Source organism: Ranitomeya imitator, chromosome 2 (assembly GCF_032444005.1).
Source record: "Ranitomeya imitator isolate aRanImi1 chromosome 2, aRanImi1.pri, whole genome shotgun sequence".
Classification (NCBI taxonomy): domain Eukaryota; kingdom Metazoa; phylum Chordata; class Amphibia; order Anura; family Dendrobatidae; genus Ranitomeya; species Ranitomeya imitator.
In genome coordinates, this window is record NC_091283.1 from 845,867,950 (window position 1) to 845,894,770 (window position 26,821).

A 26,821-nucleotide genomic window follows, 5' to 3' on the forward strand; every position below is an offset into this window, starting at 1 on the left:
CACTGTGCATCGGTCAACTATACAACGCACTTTGCACAAGGAGAAGCTGTATGGGAGAGTGATGCAAAAGAAGCCGTTTCTGCAAGCACGCCACAAACAGAGTCGGCTGAGGGATGCAAAAGCACATTTGGAGAAGCCAATTTCTTTTTGGAAGAAGGTCCTGTGGACTGATGAAACCAAGATTGTGGACCAAGGTCCTGTTGACTGATGGCCCCAACCCCACTTATAAGGCAAGAAATCCCACTTATTAAACCTGCCAGGGCACACCTGTGAAGTGAAAACCATTCCCGGTGACTACCTCTTGAAGCTCATCAAGAGAATGCCAAGAGTGTGCAAAGCAGTCATCAAAGCAAAAGGTGGCTACTTTGCAGAACCTAGAATATAAGACATAATTTCAGTTGTTTCACACTTTTTTTGTTAAGTATATAATTCCACACGTGTTAATTCATAGTTTTGATGCCTTCAGTGTGAATGTACAATTTCCATAGTCATGAAAATACAGAAAAATCTTTAAATGAGGTGTGTCCAAACTTTTGGTCTGTACTGTATATATATATATATATATATATATATATATACACACATATATATATACATATATATATATATATATATATATATATATGTGTGTATATATATATATATATATGTACATACATATATGTACATACATATAGTTCTGTCAAAAATTAAGAGGCCACTGCAAAATGTTCAGTTTGCCTGACTTTTCTCTTAAGGCTAGGTTCACATTGCGTTAGTGCAATCCATTTAGCGCATATGCTAACGGAATGCGCTAACGCAATGTTCAAAAAGGGATTGCGTTTGGCGATCCCGCTAGTGCAGATGCCTGATCTGCGCTAGCGAAGAACGGACCCTGCACGCTGCAAACAGCGTTCGAGGTCCGTCCGAAAATAACGGGACATCACTGACGCATGCCAAAAAAGGCATACGTTAGCGATGCGTTAGTACATTGCAGTCATTGTGTGCACTAATGGATCCGTTACATAGCGTTAATTGCGACAATTGCGCCATGTAAGGATTCCGTTAGCGGACACCCACTAGCGCAATGTGAACCCAGCATTACAGGTATATTTTGTTATTTTATTCTATAAACTACTGACAACATGTCTCCGAATTTCCAAGCAATAAATTTAGTATTTTTTTCTGAAAAGGAGAAATGGTCAAAATTTAAAAAAAAAACAACAGTGCTTACAGAATTCAAATAATGCAAAGAAAACAAGTTCATAATCATTTAGAAACAACAATACCAATGTTTTACCTCAGGAAGAGTTCAGAAATCAATATTGTGTGGAATAACCATGATTGATATTAATCCCGGCTTTCCTGCGTCTTGGCAGCTTTCCACCAGTCTCTCACACGGCTCCTGGGTGACCTTATGCCTCTCCTGGTACAATAATGTCAGCAGTTCTTCTTGATTTGATGGCTTGTGACTCTCCATCATCCTCCTGATTACATTCCAGAGGTTTTCAGTGGGGTTCAGGTCTGGAGATTGGGCGGCCATGACAGGGATGTGATGTGGTGGTCTCTTAATTTTTGCCAGAGCTGTATATCCACACATACAGTCATGGCCAAAAGTATTGACACCCCTGCAATTCTGTCAGATAATACTCAGTTTCTTCCTGAAAATTATTGCAATCACAAATTCTTTGTTATTATTATCTTCATTTAATTTGTCTTAGATGAAAAAACACAAAAGAGAATGAAGCAAAAAGCAAAACATTGATCATTTCACACAAAACTCCAAAAATGGGCCAGACAAAAGTATTGGCACCCTCAGCCTAATACTTGGTTGCACAACCTTTAGCCAAAATAACTGTGACCAACCGCTTCCGGTAACCATCAATGAGTTTCTTACAATGCTCTGCTGGAATTTTAGACCATTCTTCTTTGGCAAACTGCTCCAGGTCCCTGATATTTGAAGGCTGCCTTCTCCAAACGGCCATTTTTAGATCTCTCCACAGGTGTTCTATGGGATTCAGGTCTGGACTCATTGCTGGCCACCTTAGAAGTCTCCAGTGCTTTCTCTCAAACCATTTTCTAGTGCTTTTTGAAGTGTGTTTTGGGTCACTGTCCTGCTGGAAGACCCATGACCTCTGAGGGAGACCCAGCTTTCTCACACTGGGCCCTACATTATGCTGCAAAATTTGTTGGTAATCTTCAGACTTCATAATGCCATGCACACGGTCAAGCAGTCCAGTGCCAGAGGCAGCAAAGCAACCCCAAAACATCAGGGAACCTCCGCCATGTTTGACTGTAGGGACCGTGTTCTTTTCTTTGAATGCCTCTTTTTTTCTCCTGTAAACTCTATGCTGATGCCTTTGCCCAAAAAGCTCTACTTTTGTCTCATCTGACCAGAGAACATTCTTCCAAAACATTTTAGGCTTTTTCAGGTAAGTTTTGGCAAACTCCAGCCTGGCTTTTTTATGTCTCGGGGTAAGAAGTGGGGTCTTCCTGGGTCTCCTACCATACAGTCCCTTTTCATTCAGCTGACGACGGATAGTACGGGTTGACACTGTTGTACCCTCGGACTGCAGGGCAGCTTGAACTTGTTTGGATGTTAGTCGAGGTTCTTTATCCAACATCCGCACAATCTTGCGTTGAAATCTCTTGTCAATTTTTCTTTTCCGTCCACATCTAGGGAGGTTAGCCACAGAGCCATGGGCTTTACACTTCTTGATGACACTGCGCACGGTAGACACAGGAACATTCAGGTCTTTGGAGAGGGACTTGTAGCCTTGAGATTGCTCATGCTTCCTCACAATTTGGTTTCTCAAGTCCTCAGACAGTTCTTTGTTCTTCTTTCTTTTCTCCATGATCAATGTGGTCACACAAGGACACAGGACAGAGGTTGAGTCAACTTTAATCCATGTCAGCTGGCTGCAAGTGTGATTTAGTTATTGCCAACACCTGTTAGGTGCCACAGGTAAGTTACAGGTGCTGTTAATTACACTAATTACAGAAGCATCACATGATTTTTCGGACAGTGCCAATACTTTTGTCCACCCCCTTTTTTATGTTTGGTGTGAAATTATATCCAATTTGGCTTTAGGACAATTCTTTTTGTGTTTTTTCATTTAAGACAAATTAAATGAAGATAATAATAACAAATAATTTGTGTTTGCAATCATTTTCAGGAAGAAACTGAGTATTATCTGACAGAATTGCAGGGGTGTCAATACTTTTGGCCATGACTGTACGTGTATATATATTACATAGTCTCCTTTATTATGTATATTGCTGTCCCTTATTATACAGTGCCCTCTGTAGTTATGTAGAGCGCCATCCCTTATATATCGGATTATATAGAGCCCTGTCTTTATTACATACCGTCCTGTCTTGTTAGATGTATAATGTAATGATGGCTGATGGAGAATGGGAAATCTTTTCTAATGGAGGAGCTGATGGACTGGTCGTCTAGTCACTGGCTCCTCCATTAGCAGTCATTTTATATGTAACAAGAGAGGGGACTATGTAATAAAGGAGGGCGCTGTGAATAACAAAAATAGCAAGAATACACTATGTAAGAGACAGCACTGTACATACCAGCAGAGGAAGCTATATAATAAGGGACAGCACTAGTGATGGGCGAATATACTCGTTACTGGAGATTTCCCAGCATGCTCGGGGGTCCTCCGAGTATTTTTTAGTGCTCGGAGATTTAGTTTTTTTTGCCGCAGCTGAATGATTTACATCTGTTAGCAGCATTAGTACATGTGGGGATTCCCTAGCAACCAGGCAACCCCCACATGTACTTATGCTGACTAACAGATGTAAATCATTCAGCTGCGGCAAGAAAAACTAAATCTCCGAGCACTAAAAAATACTCGGAGGACCCCTGAGCATGCTGGGAAATCTCGAGTAACGAGTATATTCGCTCATCACTAGTCAGCACCATATATAACTAGAGAGGATGGTATGTAATAATGGACTGTGACTCTCCAATTACCTGTAAGGCTATGTGCACACGGAATATATGGAAGATTTTACAGTACAGGAAAAGTGAATGAGATCCCTGACGTCTCGTGCACACGCTGCTTATTTTTTCTTTGCAGATTAAAATCTGCATAATGTCAATTCTTGCAGGATATTTCACTCGTACTAATGGGAAAAATACGTAACAAAAGCGTGGCAAAAACGTTGACAAAAATATATGTGTTTTACGCAGCGTCCTTCCTGCCAACACCTACAAATCCTGAACGTCTGCACACAGCCTTAGTCCCTGTCCTGTGTCCCTCCACACAGTATAAGTCCTTGATAGTTTCATAATGACTTTGAGGGTGGGAGAAGACATTATCAGGTGCTCGGCCTCCTCCGCCACCTCCCAATTCATTACAAGTCCCTGACAGCGTCTTCTCCCACCTTTCAGTTCATTATAAAGGGTCCTAAGCACCTTACCACCTTCTCCCTGATAGCATCACAATGAATTGTGAGATGGGGAGGACGCTATCAGGGGCTTAGCACCCTCCTCCACCATCCAATTCATTTTACATCCATATCTAATGTCCTCCTCCCCCTCCTCCTGTTCATAAGTCCATTATAAGCCCCCTTTGCTCCCATCCCAAAACCCCACATTCCTCATTGTCCTTTCCACCACCCCCATCATTCCCCTCTCCAACACCCCAAACATTGTTCACCCCACCATTCCTATCAATGTCCTCTCCCCCCACTCCCATCATTGTCCTTTCCCCTCCACAACATTGTATTTCCACACCACCCCATCGCTGTCCTTTACACCACCTCCATCATTGCCTTCTCCCCCACCATCCCAATCATTGCCTTCTCCCCCACCCCATCATTGTTGTCCCCACCCCATCATTGCCCTCTCCATCACCTCCAGCATTGCCTTCTCCCCCACCACCCCAATCATTGCCCTCTCCCCCACCCCATCATTGTTCTCCCCACCCCCCATCATTGCCCTCTCCATCACCTCCATCATTGCCTTCTCCCCCACCACCCCAATCATTGCCCTCTCCTCCACCCCCAACATTGTTCTCCCCACCACCCCATCATTGACCTCTCCACCACCTCCATCATTGCCTTATCCACCATCACCCCCATCATTGCCTTCTCCCCCATCACCTCAATTATAGTCCTCCCTCAATCATTTTCTCTGACACACACACACAAATCAGAACAGATCCCTGCAGCTCCGCTCCACTGCCATTGTCTCCTGAAGGCAGCGGAGTTACAGGGATCGCTCTCTGCCCGCCGCACATGAGTGCAATCTAGCCAGGGGGCCTCGGGGCCGGATAAATAGGTCAGATTACCCTCAGTGTTAGCTGCCCTCCACCTCCGGGCCCTGGTGCAGCAGCAACGGCTGCACATGAGGCATATCCACCCCTGGTGCTTAGATTTTTAGCCCCATGGATTGGGTTTAGATTGCTAGTCCCATGGGAGGGCCCTAGATTTTAAGTCTCATGGGTGGGGTTTCAATTATTAGTCCCATGGGTGGGGCTTAGATTATTAGTTACATGGGAGGGACTTAGATTGCCAGTCACATAGGTAGAGCTTATATTGTAGTCTCAAGGAAGGCGCTTAGATTATTAGTCCCATAGGTGGGGCTTAGAGTATTAGTCACATGGGAGGGACTCAGACTGTTAGTCTCATCCGTGGGGCTTACACAGTATGGTGGCCATCACTCCCCAGGGAAAGTAATCTCGAAACATCCTGTAACTCACAACCTCTTACTCGGAAGGTGATGTGGCCAAACCTATAACTGAGGATGGATCATTGATTCTAGGTGGAGTCGCCCTTTATTTTTTCCGCACGTAGATAATATAATTATGATTTTGACAAGGATGAGCGCGCACCGCCACTCTGGAGGCCTTGTCCACAGGTTCGCCATGTACCTCCCGCCACTCTTGTTGGCCGTAGCTGGATAATTGGGAGAGATTGGATCTGTGGCGATCATTGTGTTGGCTTTAGCGTAACCTCATTCACCCTCGCAACAAAAGAAGGGATTTATTTATCTTGTCTGACTGTGATCTCAGCACCAATGTTCCCTTTGATTCCTCGGCCCATTCATGTGGCCCCAGCCCGCCGTTCCCGGAGCACTGTACTCCTGTTGGAGTTATTGTGCCGCATTGAAGAATTATCTAAACCCCCACAGAATTTCCGCACACAGAGGAGCAGAGCTTGTTATTGCCGCCGCTCGCGGATGAAAAGAACTTTATTTTACCTTTCTGCTCTAACAAATAGAACTCCACACCGTGGTCTTTTTTTTTTTTGTCATTGTGCGGCAAGATAAAAACTCGACATCTTATCTGGTAACGTCAGCGGCATCTTTAAATTTTAATAGATTTTCGCCCCCCGTAAACGCCGCTTTCAGCCACCGCGGAGGTTGCTCTCTTTTCTATTGTGCCCATGAAAGTCTTGTGGAGTGAGATTCTCACTGTGACACTTTTGTGTGAGTCAAAATCAAGATTATAGGTAACAGGGAAGAAAAAGAAAGAGAAGAGGAGGTGAGCCCCTTATTCCAGCATTAGAGAAGAATTCACCAGCGGGGATCGGTTCAAGATGGTGACAGACATGAAAGAGGCAGACGGAGCCGTGTCACCGGGGTCAGTGTGTCAGGACGAGCGCCACAAAAACCGCCATTGTGCCGCTCACACACGGAGACGTAAATATAGGAACAAGCTCTGTCCGGGCTGGAACATACTCCGCTCTGATACGGACAATGCAGGACGCGGGCAAAAGGCGAAGATGGAGGGGCTCATCCTCCACCCACACCGTCCATTATGTGCCAGGCTCAGGGGTGTGGGGGCGACAGAGGAGGACGACCCCCGAAATCAATATATACAATGTATCAAACAACACAGCAAAGAGTCACAAGCCCAGATCCGAAAAACCAGACAATCCTGTGTGATACTGTCTGCTCAGCCGTGTATCTAATCCTCTCCTGTGTGATACTGACTGCTGAGCCGTGTATCTAATCCTCTCCTGTGTGATACTGTCTGCTGAGCCGTGTATCTAATCCTCTCCTGTGTGATACTGTCTGCTGAGCCGTGTATCTAATCCTCTCCTGTGTGATACTGTCTGCTGAGCCGTGTATCTAATCCTCACCTGTGTGATACTGTCTGCTGAGCCGTGTATCTAATCCTCTCCTGTGTGATACTGTCTGCTGAGCCGTGTATCTAATCCTCTCCTGTGTGAAACTGTCTGCTGAGCCGTGTATCTAATCCTCTCCTGTGTGATACTGTCTGCTGAGCCGTGTATCTAATCCTCACCTGTGTGATACTGTCTGCTGAGCCGTGTATCTAATCCTCTCCTGTGTGATACTGTCTGCTGAGCCGTGTATCTAATCCTCTCCTGTGTGATACTGTCTGCTGAGCCGTGTATCTAATCCTCTCCTGTGTGATACTGACTGCTGAGCCGTGTATCTAATCCTCTCCTGTGTGATACTGTCTGCTGAGCCGTGTATCTAATCCTCTCCTGTGTGATACTGTCTGCTGAGCCGTGTATCTAATCCTCACCTGTGTGATACTGTCTGCTGAGCCGTGTATCTAATCCTCTCCTGTGTGATACTGTCTGCTGAGCCGTGTATCTAATCCTCTCCTGTGTGATACTGTCTGCTGAGCCGTGCATCTAATCCTCACCTGTGTGATACTGTCTGCTGAGCCGTGTATCTAATCCTCTCCTGTGTGATACTGTCTGCTGAGCCGTGTATCTAATCCTCTCCTGTGTGATACTGTCTGCTGAGCCGTGCATCTAATCCTATCCTGTGTGATACTGTCTGCTCAGCCGTGTATCTAATCCTCTCCTGTGTGATACTGTCTGCTGAGCCGTGTATCTAATCCTCTCCTGTGTGATACTGACTGCTGAGCCGTGTATCTAATCCTATCCTGTGTGATACTGTCTGCTGAGCCGTGTATCTAATCCTATCCTGTGTGATACTGACTGCTGAGCCGTGTATCTAATCCTATCCTGTGTGATACTGTCTGCTGAGCCGTGTATCTAATCCTCTCCTGTGTGATACTGTCTGCTGAGCTGTGTATCTAATCCTATCCTGTGTGATACTGTCTGCTGAGCCGTGTATCTAATCCTCTCCTGTGTGATACTGTCTGCTGAGCCGTGCATCTAATCCTCACCTGTGTGATACTGTCTGCTGAGCCGTGTATCTAATCCTCTCCTGTGTGATACTGTCTGCTGAGCCGTGTATCTAATCCTCTCCTGTGTGATACTGTCTGCTGAGCCGTGCATCTAATCCTATCCTGTGTGATACTGACTGCTGAGCCGTGTATCTAATCCTCTCCTGTGTGATACTGACTGCTGAGCCGTGTATCTAATCCTCTCCTGTGTGATACTGACTGCTGAGCCGTGTATCTAATCCTCTCCTGTGTGATACTGTCTGCTGAGCCGTGTATCTAATCCTATCCTGTGTGATACTGTCTGCTGAGCCGTGTATCTAATCCTATCCTGTGTGATACTGACTGCTGAGCCGTGTATCTAATCCTATCCTGTGTGATACTGTCTGCTGAGCCGTGTATCTAATCCTCTCCTGTGTGATACTGTCTGCTGAACCGTGTATCTAATTCTATCCTGTGTGACACTGTCTGCTGAGCCGTGTATCTAATCCTATACTGTGTGATACTGTCTGCTGAGCCGTGTATCTAATCCTCTCCTGTGTGATACTGTCTGCTGAGCCGTGTATCTAATCCTCTCCTGTGTGATACTGTCTGCTGAGCCGCGTATCTAATCCTCTCCTGTATGATACTGACTGCTGAGCTGTGTATCTAATCCTCTCCTGTGTGATACTGACTGCTGAGCCGTGTATCTAATCTTCTGTGTGATACTGACTGCTGATCTGTGTATCTAATCCTATCCTGTGTGATACTGTCTGCTGAGCCATGTATCTAATCCTATCCTGTGTGATACTGACTGCTGAGCCGTGTATCTAATCCTATCCTGTGTGATACTGTCTGCTGAGCCGTGTATCTAATCCTATCCTGTGTGATACTGACTGCTGAGCTGTGTATCTAATCCTATCCTGTGTGATACTGACTGCTGAGCCATGTATCTAATCCTATCCTGTGTGATACTGACTGCTGAGCCGTGTATCTAATCCTATCCTGTGTGATACTGTCTGCTGAGCTGCGTATCTAATCCTATCCTGTGTGATACTGACTGCTGAGCTGTGCATCTAATCCTCTCCTGTGTGAAACTGACTGCTGAGAAATATATCTAATCCTATCCTGTGTAATACTGCTGAGACATGTATCTAATCCTCTCCTGTGTGATACTGTCTGCTGAGCCATATATCTAATCCTATCCTGTGTAATACTGCTGAGACATGTATCTAATCCTCTCCTGTGTGATACTGTCTGCTGAGCCATATATCTAATCCTATCCTGTGTAATACTGCTGAGACATGTATCTAATCCTAACCTGTGTGATACTGTCTGCTGAGCTGTATATCTAATCCTATCCTGTGTGATACTGTCTGCTGAGCCGTGTATCTAATCCTATCCTGTGTGATACTGTCTGCTGAGCCATATATCTAATCCTATCCTGTGTAATACTGCTGAGACATGTATCTAATCCTCTCCTGTGTGATACTGACTGCTGAGCCATGTATCTAATCCTAACCTGTGTGATACAGTCTGCTGAGCCGTGTATCTAATTCTATCCTGTGTGATACTGTCTGCTGAGCCGTGTATCTAATCCTCTCCTGTGTGATACTGTCTGCTGAGCCGTGTATCTAATCCTATCCTGTGTGATACTGTCTGCTGAGCCGTGTATCTAATCCTATCCTGTGTGATACTGTCTGGTGAGCCGTGTATCTAATCCTATCCTGTGTGATACTGTCTGCTGAGCCGTGTATCTAATCCTCTCCTGTGTGATACTGTCTGCTGAGCCGTGTATCTAATCCTATCCTGTGTGATACTGTCTGCTGAGCCGTGTATCTAATCCTCTCCTGTGTGATACTGTCTGCTGCACCGTGTATCTAATCCTCTCCTGTGTGATACTGTCTGCTGAGCCGTGTATCTAATCCTCTCCTGTTTGATACTGTCTGCTGAGCCATGTATCTAATCCCATCCTGTGTGATAATGTCTGCTGAGCCGTGTATCTCATCCTGTCTTGGGTGATACTGTCTGCTGAGCTGTGTATCTAATCCTATCCTGTGTGATAATGTCTGCTGAGCCGTTTATCTAATCCTCTCCTGTGTGATACTGTCTGCTGAGCCGTGTATCTAATCCTATCCTGTGTGATACTGTCTGCTGAGCCGTGTATCTAATCCTATCCTGTGTGATACTGTCTGCTGAGCCATGTATCTAATCCTCTCTTGTGTGATACTGTCTGCTGAGCCGAGTATCTAATCCTCTCCTGTGTGATACTGTCTGCTGAGCCGTGTATCAAATCCTCTCCTGTGTGCTACTATCTGCTGAGCCGTGTATCTAATCCTCTCCTGTGTGATACTGACTGCTGAGCCGTGTATCTAATCCTATCCTGTGTGATACTGTCTGCTGAGCCGTGTATCTAATCCTATCCTGTGTGATACTGTCTGCTGAGCCGTGTATCTAATCCTATCCTGTGTGATACTGTCTGCTGAGCCATGTATCTAATTCTCTCCTGTGTGATACTGTCTGCTGAGCCGTGTATCTAATCCTCTCCTGTGTGATACTGTCTGCTGAGCCGTGTATCTAATCCTCTCCTGTGTGACACTGTCTGCTGAGCCGTGTATCTAATCCTCTCCTGTGTGATACTGTCTGCTGAGCCGTGTATCTAATCCTCTCCTGTGTGATACTGTCTGCTGAGCCGTGTATCTAATCCTATCCTGTGTGATACTGTCTGCTGAACCGTGTATCTAATCCTATCCTGTGTGATACTGTCTGCTGCACCGTGTATCTAATCCTCTCCTGTGTGATACTGTCTGCTGAGCCGTGTATCTAATCCTCTCCTGTTTGATACTGTCTGCTGAGCCATGTATCTAATCCCATCCTGTGTGATAATGTCTGCTGAGCCGTGTATCTAATCCTCTCCTGTGTGATACTGTCTGTTGTGCTGTGTATCTAATCCTATCCTGTGTGATACTGACTGCTGAGCCGTGTATCTAATCCTCTCCTGTGTGATACTGTCTGCTGAGCCGTGTCTCTAATCCTCTCCTGTGTGATACTGTCTGCTGAGCCGTGTATCTAATCCTCTCCTGTGTGATACTGTCTGCTGAGCCGTGTATCTAATCCTCTCCTGTGTGATACTGTCTGCTGAGCCGTGTATCTAATCCTCTCCTGTTTGATACTGTCTGCTGAGCCATGTATATGGCTGTTACATGTATATGTATACTGTTAGGGATTCAAGCTTCAGGAGGCTAATTTGCATATTCCAGGTGCCTTCTGGGAGAAGCGAAGTCTCCCTAAGCTAGAAGATCGTTGGGTACAGCCGGGACCAGCTGCTTCGAAAGCATCACCAAACCAGGGATTCAAGCTTCAGGAGGCTAATTTGCATATTCCAGGTGCCTTCTGGGAGAAGCGAAGTCTCCCTAAGCTAGAAGATCGTTGGGTACAGCCGGGACCAGCTGCTTCGAAAGCATCACCAAACCAGGGATTCAAGCTTCAGGAGGCTAATTTGCATATTCCAGGTGCCTTCTGGGAGAAGCGAAGTCTCCCTAAGCTAGAAGATCGTTGGGTACAGCCGGGACCAGCTGCTTCGAAAGCATCACCAAACCAGGGATTCAAGCTTCAGGAGGCTAATTTGCATATTCCAGGTGCCTTCTGGGAGAAGCGAAGTCTCCCTAAGCTAGAAGATCGTTGGGTACAGCCGGGACCAGCTGCTTCGAAAGCATCACCAAACCAGGGATTCAAGCTTCAGGAGGCTAATTTGCATATTCCAGGTGCCTTCTGGGAGAAGCGAAGTCTCCCTAAGCTAGAAGATCGTTGGGTACAGCCGGGACCAGCTGCTTCGAAAGCATCACCAAACCAGGGATTCAAGCTTCAGGAGGCTAATTTGCATATTCCAGGTGCCTTCTGGGAGAAGCGAAGTCTCCCTAAGCTAGAAGATCGTTGGGTACAGCCGGGACCAGCTGCTTCGAAAGCATCACCAAACCAGGGATTCAAGCTTCAGGAGGCTAATTTGCATATTCCAGGTGCCTTCTGGGAGAAGCGAAGTCTCCCTAAGCTAGAAGATCGTTGGGTACAGCCGGGACCAGCTGCTTCGAAAGCATCACCAAACCAGGGATTCAAGCTTCAGGAGGCTAATTTGCATATTCCAGGTGCCTTCTGGGAGAAGCGAAGTCTCCCTAAGCTAGAAGATCGTTGGGTACAGCCGGGACCAGCTGCTTCGAAAGCATCACCAAACCAGGGATTCAAGCTTCAGGAGGCTAATTTGCATATTCCAGGTGCCTTCTGGGAGAAGCGAAGTCTCCCTAAGCTAGAAGATCGTTGGGTACAGCCGGGACCAGCTGCTTCGAAAGCATCACCAAACCAGGGATTCAAGCTTCAGGAGGCTAATTTGCATATTCCAGGTGCCTTCTGGGAGAAGCGAAGTCTCCCTAAGCTAGAAGATCGTTGGGTACAGCCGGGACCAGCTGCTTCGAAAGCATCACCAAACCAGGGATTCAAGCTTCAGGAGGCTAATTTGCATATTCCAGGTGCCTTCTGGGAGAAGCGAAGTCTCCCTAAGCTAGAAGATCGTTGGGTACAGCCGGGACCAGCTGCTTCGAAAGCATCACCAAACCAGGGATTCAAGCTTCAGGAGGCTAATTTGCATATTCCAGGTGCCTTCTGGGAGAAGCGAAGTCTCCCTAAGCTAGAAGATCGTTGGGTACAGCCGGGACCAGCTGCTTCGAAAGCATCACCAAACCAGGGATTCAAGCTTCAGGAGGCTAATTTGCATATTCCAGGTGCCTTCTGGGAGAAGCGAAGTCTCCCTAAGCTAGAAGATCGTTGGGTACAGCCGGGACCAGCTGCTTCGAAAGCATCACCAAACCAGGGATTCAAGCTTCAGGAGGCTAATTTGCATATTCCAGGTGCCTTCTGGGAGAAGCGAAGTCTCCCTAAGCTAGAAGATCGTTGGGTACAGCCGGGACCAGCTGCTTCGAAAGCATCACCAAACCAGGGATTCAAGCTTCAGGAGGCTAATTTGCATATTCCAGGTGCCTTCTGGGAGAAGCGAAGTCTCCCTAAGCTAGAAGATCGTTGGGTACAGCCGGGACCAGCTGCTTCGAAAGCATCACCAAACCAGGGATTCAAGCTTCAGGAGGCTAATTTGCATATTCCAGGTGCCTTCTGGGAGAAGCGAAGTCTCCCTAAGCTAGAAGATCGTTGGGTACAGCCGGGACCAGCTGCTTCGAAAGCATCACCAAACCAGGGATTCAAGCTTCAGGAGGCTAATTTGCATATTCCAGGTGCCTTCTGGGAGAAGCGAAGTCTCCCTAAGCTAGAAGATCGTTGGGTACAGCCGGGACCAGCTGCTTCGAAAGCATCACCAAACCAGGGATTCAAGCTTCAGGAGGCTAATTTGCATATTCCAGGTGCCTTCTGGGAGAAGCGAAGTCTCCCTAAGCTAGAAGATCGTTGGGTACAGCCGGGACCAGCTGCTTCGAAAGCATCACCAAACCAGGGATTCAAGCTTCAGGAGGCTAATTTGCATATTCCAGGTGCCTTCTGGGAGAAGCGAAGTCTCCCTAAGCTAGAAGATCGTTGGGTACAGCCGGGACCAGCTGCTTCGAAAGCATCACCAAACCAGGGATTCAAGCTTCAGGAGGCTAATTTGCATATTCCAGGTGCCTTCTGGGAGAAGCGAAGTCTCCCTAAGCTAGAAGATCGTTGGGTACAGCCGGGACCAGCTGCTTCGAAAGCATCACCAAACCAGGGATTCAAGCTTCAGGAGGCTAATTTGCATATTCCAGGTGCCTTCTGGGAGAAGCGAAGTCTCCCTAAGCTAGAAGATCGTTGGGTACAGCCGGGACCAGCTGCTTCGAAAGCATCACCAAACCAGGGATTCAAGCTTCAGGAGGCTAATTTGCATATTCCAGGTGCCTTCTGGGAGAAGCGAAGTCTCCCTAAGCTAGAAGATCGTTGGGTACAGCCGGGACCAGCTGCTTCGAAAGCATCACCAAACCAGGGATTCAAGCTTCAGGAGGCTAATTTGCATATTCCAGGTGCCTTCTGGGAGAAGCGAAGTCTCCCTAAGCTAGAAGATCGTTGGGTACAGCCGGGACCAGCTGCTTCGAAAGCATCACCAAACCAGGGATTCAAGCTTCAGGAGGCTAATTTGCATATTCCAGGTGCCTTCTGGGAGAAGCGAAGTCTCCCTAAGCTAGAAGATCGTTGGGTACAGCCGGGACCAGCTGCTTCGAAAGCATCACCAAACCAGGGATTCAAGCTTCAGGAGGCTAATTTGCATATTCCAGGTGCCTTCTGGGAGAAGCGAAGTCTCCCTAAGCTAGAAGATCGTTGGGTACAGCCGGGACCAGCTGCTTCGAAAGCATCACCAAACCAGGGATTCAAGCTTCAGGAGGCTAATTTGCATATTCCAGGTGCCTTCTGGGAGAAGCGAAGTCTCCCTAAGCTAGAAGATCGTTGGGTACAGCCGGGACCAGCTGCTTCGAAAGCATCACCAAACCAGGGATTCAAGCTTCAGGAGGCTAATTTGCATATTCCAGGTGCCTTCTGGGAGAAGCGAAGTCTCCCTAAGCTAGAAGATCGTTGGGTACAGCCGGGACCAGCTGCTTCGAAAGCATCACCAAACCAGGGATTCAAGCTTCAGGAGGCTAATTTGCATATTCCAGGTGCCTTCTGGGAGAAGCGAAGTCTCCCTAAGCTAGAAGATCGTTGGGTACAGCCGGGACCAGCTGCTTCGAAAGCATCACCAAACCAGGGATTCAAGCTTCAGGAGGCTAATTTGCATATTCCAGGTGCCTTCTGGGAGAAGCGAAGTCTCCCTAAGCTAGAAGATCGTTGGGTACAGCCGGGACCAGCTGCTTCGAAAGCATCACCAAACCAGGGATTCAAGCTTCAGGAGGCTAATTTGCATATTCCAGGTGCCTTCTGGGAGAAGCGAAGTCTCCCTAAGCTAGAAGATCGTTGGGTACAGCCGGGACCAGCTGCTTCGAAAGCATCACCAAACCAGGGATTCAAGCTTCAGGAGGCTAATTTGCATATTCCAGGTGCCTTCTGGGAGAAGCGAAGTCTCCCTAAGCTAGAAGATCGTTGGGTACAGCCGGGACCAGCTGCTTCGAAAGCATCACCAAACCAGGGATTCAAGCTTCAGGAGGCTAATTTGCATATTCCAGGTGCCTTCTGGGAGAAGCGAAGTCTCCCTAAGCTAGAAGATCGTTGGGTACAGCCGGGACCAGCTGCTTCGAAAGCATCACCAAACCAGGGATTCAAGCTTCAGGAGGCTAATTTGCATATTCCAGGTGCCTTCTGGGAGAAGCGAAGTCTCCCTAAGCTAGAAGATCGTTGGGTACAGCCGGGACCAGCTGCTTCGAAAGCATCACCAAACCAGGGATTCAAGCTTCAGGAGGCTAATTTGCATATTCCAGGTGCCTTCTGGGAGAAGCGAAGTCTCCCTAAGCTAGAAGATCGTTGGGTACAGCCGGGACCAGCTGCTTCGAAAGCATCACCAAACCAGGGATTCAAGCTTCAGGAGGCTAATTTGCATATTCCAGGTGCCTTCTGGGAGAAGCGAAGTCTCCCTAAGCTAGAAGATCGTTGGGTACAGCCGGGACCAGCTGCTTCGAAAGCATCACCAAACCAGGGATTCAAGCTTCAGGAGGCTAATTTGCATATTCCAGGTGCCTTCTGGGAGAAGCGAAGTCTCCCTAAGCTAGAAGATCGTTGGGTACAGCCGGGACCAGCTGCTTCGAAAGCATCACCAAACCAGGGATTCAAGCTTCAGGAGGCTAATTTGCATATTCCAGGTGCCTTCTGGGAGAAGCGAAGTCTCCCTAAGCTAGAAGATCGTTGGGTACAGCCGGGACCAGCTGCTTCGAAAGCATCACCAAACCAGGGATTCAAGCTTCAGGAGGCTAATTTGCATATTCCAGGTGCCTTCTGGGAGAAGCGAAGTCTCCCTAAGCTAGAAGATCGTTGGGTACAGCCGGGACCAGCTGCTTCGAAAGCATCACCAAACCAGGGATTCAAGCTTCAGGAGGCTAATTTGCATATTCCAGGTGCCTTCTGGGAGAAGCGAAGTCTCCCTAAGCTAGAAGATCGTTGGGTACAGCCGGGACCAGCTGCTTCGAAAGCATCACCAAACCAGGGATTCAAGCTTCAGGAGGCTAATTTGCATATTCCAGGTGCCTTCTGGGAGAAGCGAAGTCTCCCTAAGCTAGAAGATCGTTGGGTACAGCCGGGACCAGCTGCTTCGAAAGCATCACCAAACCAGGGATTCAAGCTTCAGGAGGCTAATTTGCATATTCCAGGTGCCTTCTGGGAGAAGCGAAGTCTCCCTAAGCTAGAAGATCGTTGGGTACAGCCGGGACCAGCTGCTTCGAAAGCATCACCAAACCAGGGATTCAAGCTTCAGGAGGCTAATTTGCATATTCCAGGTGCCTTCTGGGAGAAGCGAAGTCTCCCTAAGCTAGAAGATCGTTGGGTACAGCCGGGACCAGCTGCTTCGAAAGCATCACCAAACCAGGGATTCAAGCTTCAGGAGGCTAATTTGCATATTCCAGGTGCCTTCTGGGAGAAGCGAAGTCTCCCTAAGCTAGAAGATCGTTGGGTACAGCCGGGACCAGCTGCTTCGAAAGCATCACCAAACCAGGGATTCAAGCTTCAGGAGGCTAATTTGCATATTCCAGGTGCCTTCTGGGAGAAGCGAAGTCTCCCTAAGCTAGAAGATCGTTGGGTACAGCCGGGACCAGCTGCTTCGAAAGCATCACCAAACCAGGGATTCAAGCTTCAGGAGGCTAATTTGCATATTCCAGGTGCCTTCTGGGAGAAGCGAAGTCTCCCTAAGCTAGAAGATCGTTGGGTACAGCCGGGACCAGCTGCTTCGAAAGCATCACCAAACCAGGGATTCAAGCTTCAGGAGGCTAATTTGCATATTCCAGGTGCCTTCTGGGAGAAGCGAAGTCTCCCTAAGCTAGAAGATCGTTGGGTACAGCCGGGACCAGCTGCTTCGAAAGCATCACCAAACCAGGGATTCAAGCTTCAGGAGGCTAATTTGCATATTCCAGGTGCCTTCTGGGAGAAGCGAAGTCTCCCTAAGCTAGAAGATCGTTGGGTACAGCCGGGACCAGCTGCTTCGAAAGCATCACCAAACCAGGGATTCAAGCTTCAGGAGGCTAATTTGCATATTCCAGGTGCCTTCTGGGAGAAGCGAAGTCTCCCTAAGCTAGAAGATCGTTGGGTACAGCCGGGACCAGCTGCTTCGAAAGCATCACCAAACCAGGGATTCAAGCTTCAGGAGGCTAATTTGCATATTCCAGGTGCCTTCTGGGAGAAGCGAAGTCTCCCTAAGCTAGAAGATCGTTGGGTACAGCCGGGACCAGCTGCTTCGAAAGCATCACCAAACCAGGGATTCAAGCTTCAGGAGGCTAATTTGCATATTCCAGGTGCCTTCTGGGAGAAGCGAAGTCTCCCTAAGCTAGAAGATCGTTGGGTACAGCCGGGACCAGCTGCTTCGAAAGCATCACCAAACCAGGGATTCAAGCTTCAGGAGGCTAATTTGCATATTCCAGGTGCCTTCTGGGAGAAGCGAAGTCTCCCTAAGCTAGAAGATCGTTGGGTACAGCCGGGACCAGCTGCTTCGAAAGCATCACCAAACCAGGGATTCAAGCTTCAGGAGGCTAATTTGCATATTCCAGGTGCCTTCTGGGAGAAGCGAAGTCTCCCTAAGCTAGAAGATCGTTGGGTACAGCCGGGACCAGCTGCTTCGAAAGCATCACCAAACCAGGGATTCAAGCTTCAGGAGGCTAATTTGCATATTCCAGGTGCCTTCTGGGAGAAGCGAAGTCTCCCTAAGCTAGAAGATCGTTGGGTACAGCCGGGACCAGCTGCTTCGAAAGCATCACCAAACCAGGGATTCAAGCTTCAGGAGGCTAATTTGCATATTCCAGGTGCCTTCTGGGAGAAGCGAAGTCTCCCTAAGCTAGAAGATCGTTGGGTACAGCCGGGACCAGCTGCTTCGAAAGCATCACCAAACCAGGGATTCAAGCTTCAGGAGGCTAATTTGCATATTCCAGGTGCCTTCTGGGAGAAGCGAAGTCTCCCTAAGCTAGAAGATCGTTGGGTACAGCCGGGACCAGCTGCTTCGAAAGCATCACCAAACCAGGGATTCAAGCTTCAGGAGGCTAATTTGCATATTCCAGGTGCCTTCTGGGAGAAGCGAAGTCTCCCTAAGCTAGAAGATCGTTGGGTACAGCCGGGACCAGCTGCTTCGAAAGCATCACCAAACCAGGGATTCAAGCTTCAGGAGGCTAATTTGCATATTCCAGGTGCCTTCTGGGAGAAGCGAAGTCTCCCTAAGCTAGAAGATCGTTGGGTACAGCCGGGACCAGCTGCTTCGAAAGCATCACCAAACCAGGGATTCAAGCTTCAGGAGGCTAATTTGCATATTCCAGGTGCCTTCTGGGAGAAGCGAAGTCTCCCTAAGCTAGAAGATCGTTGGGTACAGCCGGGACCAGCTGCTTCGAAAGCATCACCAAACCAGGGATTCAAGCTTCAGGAGGCTAATTTGCATATTCCAGGTGCCTTCTGGGAGAAGCGAAGTCTCCCTAAGCTAGAAGATCGTTGGGTACAGCCGGGACCAGCTGCTTCGAAAGCATCACCAAACCAGGGATTCAAGCTTCAGGAGGCTAATTTGCATATTCCAGGTGCCTTCTGGGAGAAGCGAAGTCTCCCTAAGCTAGAAGATCGTTGGGTACAGCCGGGACCAGCTGCTTCGAAAGCATCACCAAACCAGGGATTCAAGCTTCAGGAGGCTAATTTGCATATTCCAGGTGCCTTCTGGGAGAAGCGAAGTCTCCCTAAGCTAGAAGATCGTTGGGTACAGCCGGGACCAGCTGCTTCGAAAGCATCACCAAACCAGGGATTCAAGCTTCAGGAGGCTAATTTGCATATTCCAGGTGCCTTCTGGGAGAAGCGAAGTCTCCCTAAGCTAGAAGATCGTTGGGTACAGCCGGGACCAGCTGCTTCGAAAGCATCACCAAACCAGGGATTCAAGCTTCAGGAGGCTAATTTGCATATTCCAGGTGCCTTCTGGGAGAAGCGAAGTCTCCCTAAGCTAGAAGATCGTTGGGTACAGCCGGGACCAGCTGCTTCGAAAGCATCACCAAACCAGGGATTCAAGCTTCAGGAGGCTAATTTGCATATTCCAGGTGCCTTCTGGGAGAAGCGAAGTCTCCCTAAGCTAGAAGATCGTTGGGTACAGCCGGGACCAGCTGCTTCGAAAGCATCACCAAACCAGGGATTCAAGCTTCAGGAGGCTAATTTGCATATTCCAGGTGCCTTCTGGGAGAAGCGAAGTCTCCCTAAGCTAGAAGATCGTTGGGTACAGCCGGGACCAGCTGCTTCGAAAGCATCACCAAACCAGGGATTCAAGCTTCAGGAGGCTAATTTGCATATTCCAGGTGCCTTCTGGGAGAAGCGAAGTCTCCCTAAGCTAGAAGATCGTTGGGTACAGCCGGGACCAGCTGCTTCGAAAGCATCACCAAACCAGGGATTCAAGCTTCAGGAGGCTAATTTGCATATTCCAGGTGCCTTCTGGGAGAAGCGAAGTCTCCCTAAGCTAGAAGATCGTTGGGTACAGCCGGGACCAGCTGCTTCGAAAGCATCACCAAACCAGGGATTCAAGCTTCAGGAGGCTAATTTGCATATTCCAGGTGCCTTCTGGGAGAAGCGAAGTCTCCCTAAGCTAGAAGATCGTTGGGTACAGCCGGGACCAGCTGCTTCGAAAGCATCACCAAACCAGGGATTCAAGCTTCAGGAGGCTAATTTGCATATTCCAGGTGCCTTCTGGGAGAAGCGAAGTCTCCCTAAGCTAGAAGATCGTTGGGTACAGCCGGGACCAGCTGCTTCGAAAGCATCACCAAACCAGGGATTCAAGCTTCAGGAGGCTAATTTGCATATTCCAGGTGCCTTCTGGGAGAAGCGAAGTCTCCCTAAGCTAGAAGATCGTTGGGTACAGCCGGGACCAGCTGCTTCGAAAGCATCACCAAACCAGGGATTCAAGCTTCAGGAGGCTAATTTGCATATTCCAGGTGCCTTCTGGGAGAAGCGAAGTCTCCCTAAGCTAGAAGATCGTTGGGTACAGCCGGGACCAGCTGCTTCGAAAGCATCACCAAACCAGGGATTCAAGCTTCAGGAGGCTAATTTGCATATTCCAGGTGCCTTCTGGGAGAAGCGAAGTCTCCCTAAGCTAGAAGATCGTTGGGTACAGCCGGGACCAGCTGCTTCGAAAGCATCACCAAACCAGGGATTCAAGCTTCAGGAGGCTAATTTGCATATTCCAGGTGCCTTCTGGGAGAAGCGAAGTCTCCCTAAGCTAGAAGATCGTTGGGTACAGCCGGGACCAGCTGCTTCGAAAGCATCACCAAACCAGGGATTCAAGCTTCAGGAGGCTAATTTGCATATTCCAGGTGCCTTCTGGGAGAAGCGAAGTCTCCCTAAGCTAGAAGATCGTTGGGTACAGCCGGGACCAGCTGCTTCGAAAGCATCACCAAACCAGGGATTCAAGCTTCAGGAGGCTAATTTGCATATTCCAGGTGCCTTCTGGGAGAAGCGAAGTCTCCCTAAGCTAGAAGATCGTTGGGTACAGCCGGGACCAGCTGCTTCGAAAGCATCACCAAACCAGGGATTCAAGCTTCAGGAGGCTAATTTGCATATTCCAGGTGCCATCTGGGAGAAGCGAAGTCTCCCTAAGCTAGAAGATCGTTGGGTACAGCCGGGACCAGCTGCTTCGAAAGCATCACCAAACCAGGGATTCAAGCTTCAGGAGGCTAATTTGCATATTCCAGGTGCCTTCTGGGAGAAGCGAAGTCTCCCTAAGCTAGAAGATCGTTGGGTACAGCCGGGACCAGCTGCTTCGAAAGCATCACCAAACCAGGGATTCAAGCTTCAGGAGGCTAATTTGCATATTCCAGGTGCCATCTGGGAGAAGCGAAGTCTCCCTAAGCTAGAAGATCGTTGGGTACAGCCGGGACCAGCTGCTTCGAAAGCATCACCAAACCAGGGATTCAAGCTTCAGGAGGCTAATTTGCATATTCCAGGTGCCTTCTGGGAGAAGCGAAGTCTCCCTAAGCTAGAAGATCGTTGGGTACAGCCGGGACCAGCTGCTTCGAAAGCATCACCAAACCGCGCGCCTTAAGGCGCGCGAATTTTTGCCTGTAGGACATTATTGCAAGAGAGCTTGGCTGAGTAGATTACACAAGAAGGAAAACACACAGCAAGTCAGCAGGATCTAGGAGCAACATGGCAGATGTGACAACCTACATGGTGAGCTGCAGCATGTGCTACATGTTCACAGATCGACCAGAAGAAGAATCCAATTTCACCTGTCAGAAGTGTAGACTAGTGGCCCTTTTAGAAGAAAAGGTGCGGGGTCTGGAAGAAAGAATAGCAACTTTGAAACTCATCAAAGAGAATGAAGACTTTCTAGACAGAACAGAAGCATCTCTACTGGTCACAGAAGGTGCAAAAAGTGTCAGAGAACCTCCAAAAGCAGATGAGTGGAAGCATGTGACCAAAAGAAGCAAGAAGACCATGGAGAAATCACCAACCACACAACTGAAGAACCGATATCAAATCTTTGTAGAGGATGAAGATGGCACACCTAAGGATGAAGCAATACCAGCAAGCAAAAAAGAAAAGGGCACACAGCAACAAGTGACAGCAAAAAGTACAGCCAAGAAGCAACGAAGAGTGGTGGTGGTGGGAGACTCACTACTGAGAGGCACCGAAGCAGCCATCTGCAGACCGGACATAACTGCAAGAGAAGTATGCTGCCTTCCAGGTGCGATGATCAAGGATGTGACCGATAGGATACCAAAGCTCTTCAACTCCAAGGACGTCCACCCATTTCTTCTGATACATGTTGGCACCAATGACACGGCAAGGAAAGACCTACCGACAATCTGCAAGGACTTTGAAGAGTTGGGGAAGAAAGTAAAGGAACTGGATGCACAGGTAGTTTTTTCTTCTATCCTTCCAGTAGATGGGCATGGCACCAGGAGATGGAACAGGATCCTTGATGCAAACAACTGGCTAAGACGATGGTGCAGACAACAAGGATTTGGATTCCTGGACCACGGTGTGAATTACTGGTATGATGGACTCCTCGCCAGAGACGGACTACACCTCAACAAACCTGGGAAACACACATTCGCCAGAAGACTCGCTACACTCATCAGGAGGGCGTTAAACTAGAAGAAGAGGGGACGGGAAGAAAAACATTAGACTCGAACAAAGACGACCCAGGAAAACATACTCAGAAGGGAGGTAAGAACATTTCTAAAACAATCCACAGTGAGGAGATTGGAACAAAACAAAATCCTCTAAACTGCATGCTCGCAAACGCCAGAAGCCTGACAAACAAGATGGAAGAACTAGAAGCAGAAATATCTACAGGTAACTTTGACATAGTGGGAATAACCGAGACATGGTTAGATGAAAGCTATGACTGGGCAGTTAACTTACAGGGTTACAGTCTGTTTAGAAAGGATCGTAAAAATCGGAGAGGAGGAGGGGTTTGTCTCTATGTAAAGTCTTGTCTAAAGTCCACTTTAAGGGAGGATATTAGTGAAGGGAATGAGGATGTCGAGTCCATATGGGTTGAAATTCATGGAGGGAAAAATGGTAACAAAATTCTCATTGGGGTCTGTTACAAACCCCCAAATATAACAGAAAGCATGGAAAGTCTACTTCTAAAGCAGATAGATGAAGCTGCAACCCATAATGAGGTCCTGGTTATGGGGGACTTTAACTACCAGGATATTAACTGGGAAACAGAAACCTGTGAAACCCATAAAGGCAACAGGTTTCTGCTAATAACCAAGAAAAATTATCTTTCACAATTGGTGCAGAATCCAACCAGAGGAGCAGCACTTTTAGACCTAATACTATCTAATAGACCTGACAGAATAACAAATCTGCAGGTGGTCGGGCATTTAGGAAATAGCGACCACAATATTGTGCAGTTTCACCTGTCTTTCACTAGGGGGACTTGTCAGGGAGTCACAAAAACATTGAACTTTAGGAAGGCAAAGTTTGAACAGCTTAGAGATGCCCTTAATCTGGTAGACTGGGACAATATCCTCAGAAATGAGAATACAGATAATAAATGGGAAATGTTTAAGAACATCCTAAATAGGCAGTGTAAGCGGTTTATACCTTGTGGGAATAAAAGGACTAGAAATAGGAAAAACCCAATGTGGCTAAACAAAGAAGTAAGACAGGCAATTAACAGTAAAAAGAAAGCATTTGCACTACTAAAGCAGGATGGCACCATTGAAGCTCTAAAAAACTATAGGGAGAAAAATACTTTATCTAAAAAACTAATTAAAGCTGCCAAAAAGGAAACAGAGAAGCACATTGCTAAGGAGAGTAAAACTAATCCCAAACTGTTCTTCAACTATATCAATAGTAAAAGAATAAAAACTGAAAATGTAGGCCCCTTAAAAAATAGTGAGGAAAGAATGGTTGTAGATGACGAGGAAAAAGCTAACATATTAAACACCTTCTTCTTCACGGTATTCACGGTGGAAAATGAAATGCTAGGTGAAATCCCAAGAAACAATGAAAACCCTATATTAAGGGTCACCAATCTAACCCAAGAAGAGGTGCGAAACCGGCTAAATAAGATTAAAATAGATAAATCTCCGGGTCCGGATGGCATACACCCACGAGTACTAAGAGAACTAAGTAATGTAATAGATAAACCATTATTTCTTATTTTTAGGGACTCTATAGCGACAGGATCTGTTCCGCAGGATTGGCGCATAGCAAATGTGGTGCCAATATTCAAAAAGGGCTCTAAAAGTGAACCTGGAAATTATAGGCCAGTAAGTCTAACCTCTATTGTTGGTAAAATATTTGAAGGGTTTCTGAGGGATGTTATTCTGGATTATCTCAATGAGAATAACTGTTTAACTCCATATCAGCATGGATTTATGAGAAATCGCTCCTGTCAAACCAATCTAATCAGTTTTTATGAAGAGGTAAGCTATAGACTGGACCACGGTGAGTCATTGGACGTGGTATATCTCGATTTTTCCAAAGCGTTTGATACCGTGCCGCACAAGAGGTTGGTACACAAAATGAGAATGCTTGGTCTGGGGGAAAATGTGTGTAAATGGGTTAGTAACTGGCTTAGTGATAGAAAGCAGAGGGTGGTTATAAATGGTATAGTCTCTAACTGGGTCGCTGTGACCAGTGGGGTACCGCAGGGGTCAGTATTGGGACCTGTTCTCTTCAACATATTCATTAATGATCTGGTAGAAGGTTTACACAGTAAAATATCGATATTTGCAGATGATACAAAACTATGTAAAGCAGTTAATACAAGAGAAGATAGTATTCTGCTACAGATGGATCTGGATAAGTTGGAAACTTGGGCTGAAAGGTGGCAGATGAGGTTTAACAATGATAAATCTAAAGTTATACACATGGGAAGAGGGAATCAATATCACCATTACACACTGAACGGGAAACCACTGGGTAAATCTGACAGGGAGAAGGACTTGGGGATCCTAGTTAATGATAAACTTACCTGGAGCAGCCAGTGCCAGGCAGCAGCTGCCAAGGCAAACAGGATCATGGGGTGCATTAAAAGAGGTCTGGATACACATGATGAGAGCATTATACTGCCTCTGTACAAATCCCTAGTTAGACCGCACATGGAGTACTGTGTCCAGTTTTGGGCACCGGTGCTCAGGAAGGATATAATGGAACTAGAGAGAGTACAAAGGAGGGCAACAAAATTAATAAAGGGGATGGGAGAACTACAATACCCAGATAGATTAGCGAAATTAGGATTATTTAGTCTAGAAAAAAGACGACTGAGGGGCGATCTAATAACCATGTATAAGTATATAAGGGGACAATACAAATATCTCGCTGAGGATCTGTTTATACCAAGGAAGGTGACGGGCACAAGGGGGCATTCTTTGCGTCTGGAGGAGAGAAGGTTTTTCCACCAACATAGAAGAGGATTCTTTACTGTTAGGGCAGTGAGAATCTGGAATTGCATGCCTGAGGAGGTGGTGATGGCGAACTCAGTCGAGGGGTTCAAGAGAGGCCTGGATGTCTTCCTGGAGCAGAACAATATTGTATCATACAATTATTAGGTTCTGTAGAAGGACGTAGATCTGGGTATTTATTATGATGGAATATAGGCTGAACTGGATGGACAAATGTCTTTTTTCGGCCTTACTAACTATGTTACTATGTTACTATGTTACTATCCTGTGTGATACTGTCTGCTGAACCGTGTATCTAATCCTATCCTGTGTGATACTGTCTGCTGAGCCGTGCATCTAATCCTCTCCTGTGTGATACTGTCTGCTGCACCGTGTATCTAATCCTCTCCTGTGTGATACTGTCTGCTGAGCCGTGTATCTAATCCTCTCCTGTTTGATACTGTCTGCTGAGCCATGTATCTAATCCCATCCTGTGTGATAATGTCTGCTGAGCCATGTATCTAATCCTCTCCTGTGTGATACTGTCTGTTGAGCCGTGTATCTAATCCTATCCTGTGTGATACTGACTGCTGAGCCGTGTATCTAATCCTCTCCTGTGTGATACTGTCTGCTGAGCCGTGTATCTAATCCTATCCTGTGTGATACTGACTGCTGAGCTGTGTATCTAATCCTCTCCTGTGTGATACTGTCTGCTGAGTCGTGTATCTAATCCTCTCCTGTGTGATACTGTCTGCTGAGCCGTGTATCTAATCCTATCCTGTGTAATACTGCTGAGCCATGTATCTAATCCTATCCTATGTGATACTGACTGCTGAGCCGTGTATCTAATCCTATCCTGTGTGATACTTGTTTTAAAATAACGAGCACTTTGTGCAACAAGTATATATTTATGATTCTATGATATAAGTGGCTCCTGACCTATAGTTGTGCATTGTCACACTATTAAACCCACTTGATTTTTGGTACTGTGCGATAGGTGCAATATTATAGACAGTGACCTCAAAACCTCCGTCTATTCCTCAATGTGTCTTCTATACAGTAAGTGTTTATATTGCTTGACATGGATAAATACATTTATGAATTTTCATGCACCTATATTCTCCGTGTCCTCCTATCTACTGTGCTTGCGTTTGGAGTTGGGGTTAGTATTCGTGTTATCCCCCTCACGCATATAAAATGCAACTGGGTTATGTTTTTTTTAAGACTTATTTGTGTGCAGGAGGAGTTTACACTTTTCTGACAGTAGATGGCGATGTTGTTACTGATAGATGCTTAGTTGAATGTAATGCATATACTTGTTGTACTTTGGTTTTACTTTCTCTCTAGAAAAAAGTTCCTTCAGACTTCCTGTTATGCTGTATTAAGAAGCTGATGCATGTACCTCAGGTTCTGTGTAGATAAAAGTTGAATTACCCCATATAATCTACTCTCACAAGTTTCTTCTGCGACCAAACTATGCAACATAATACTGTGGCACAGAGCCATTGGCTGTGTTATATACTACGTGGCTCTGTTATATACTACGTGGTTGTGCTATATACTACACGGGTTGTGCTATATACTACGAGGGCTGTGTTATATACTAAATGGGCTGTGCTATATGCTACATGGGTTGTGTTATACTACCTGGGCTGTGTTATATACTACGTAGGCTGTGTTATATACTAAGTGACTGTGCTCTATATTACGTGGGCTGTGTTATATGCTACGTGGCTGTGTTAT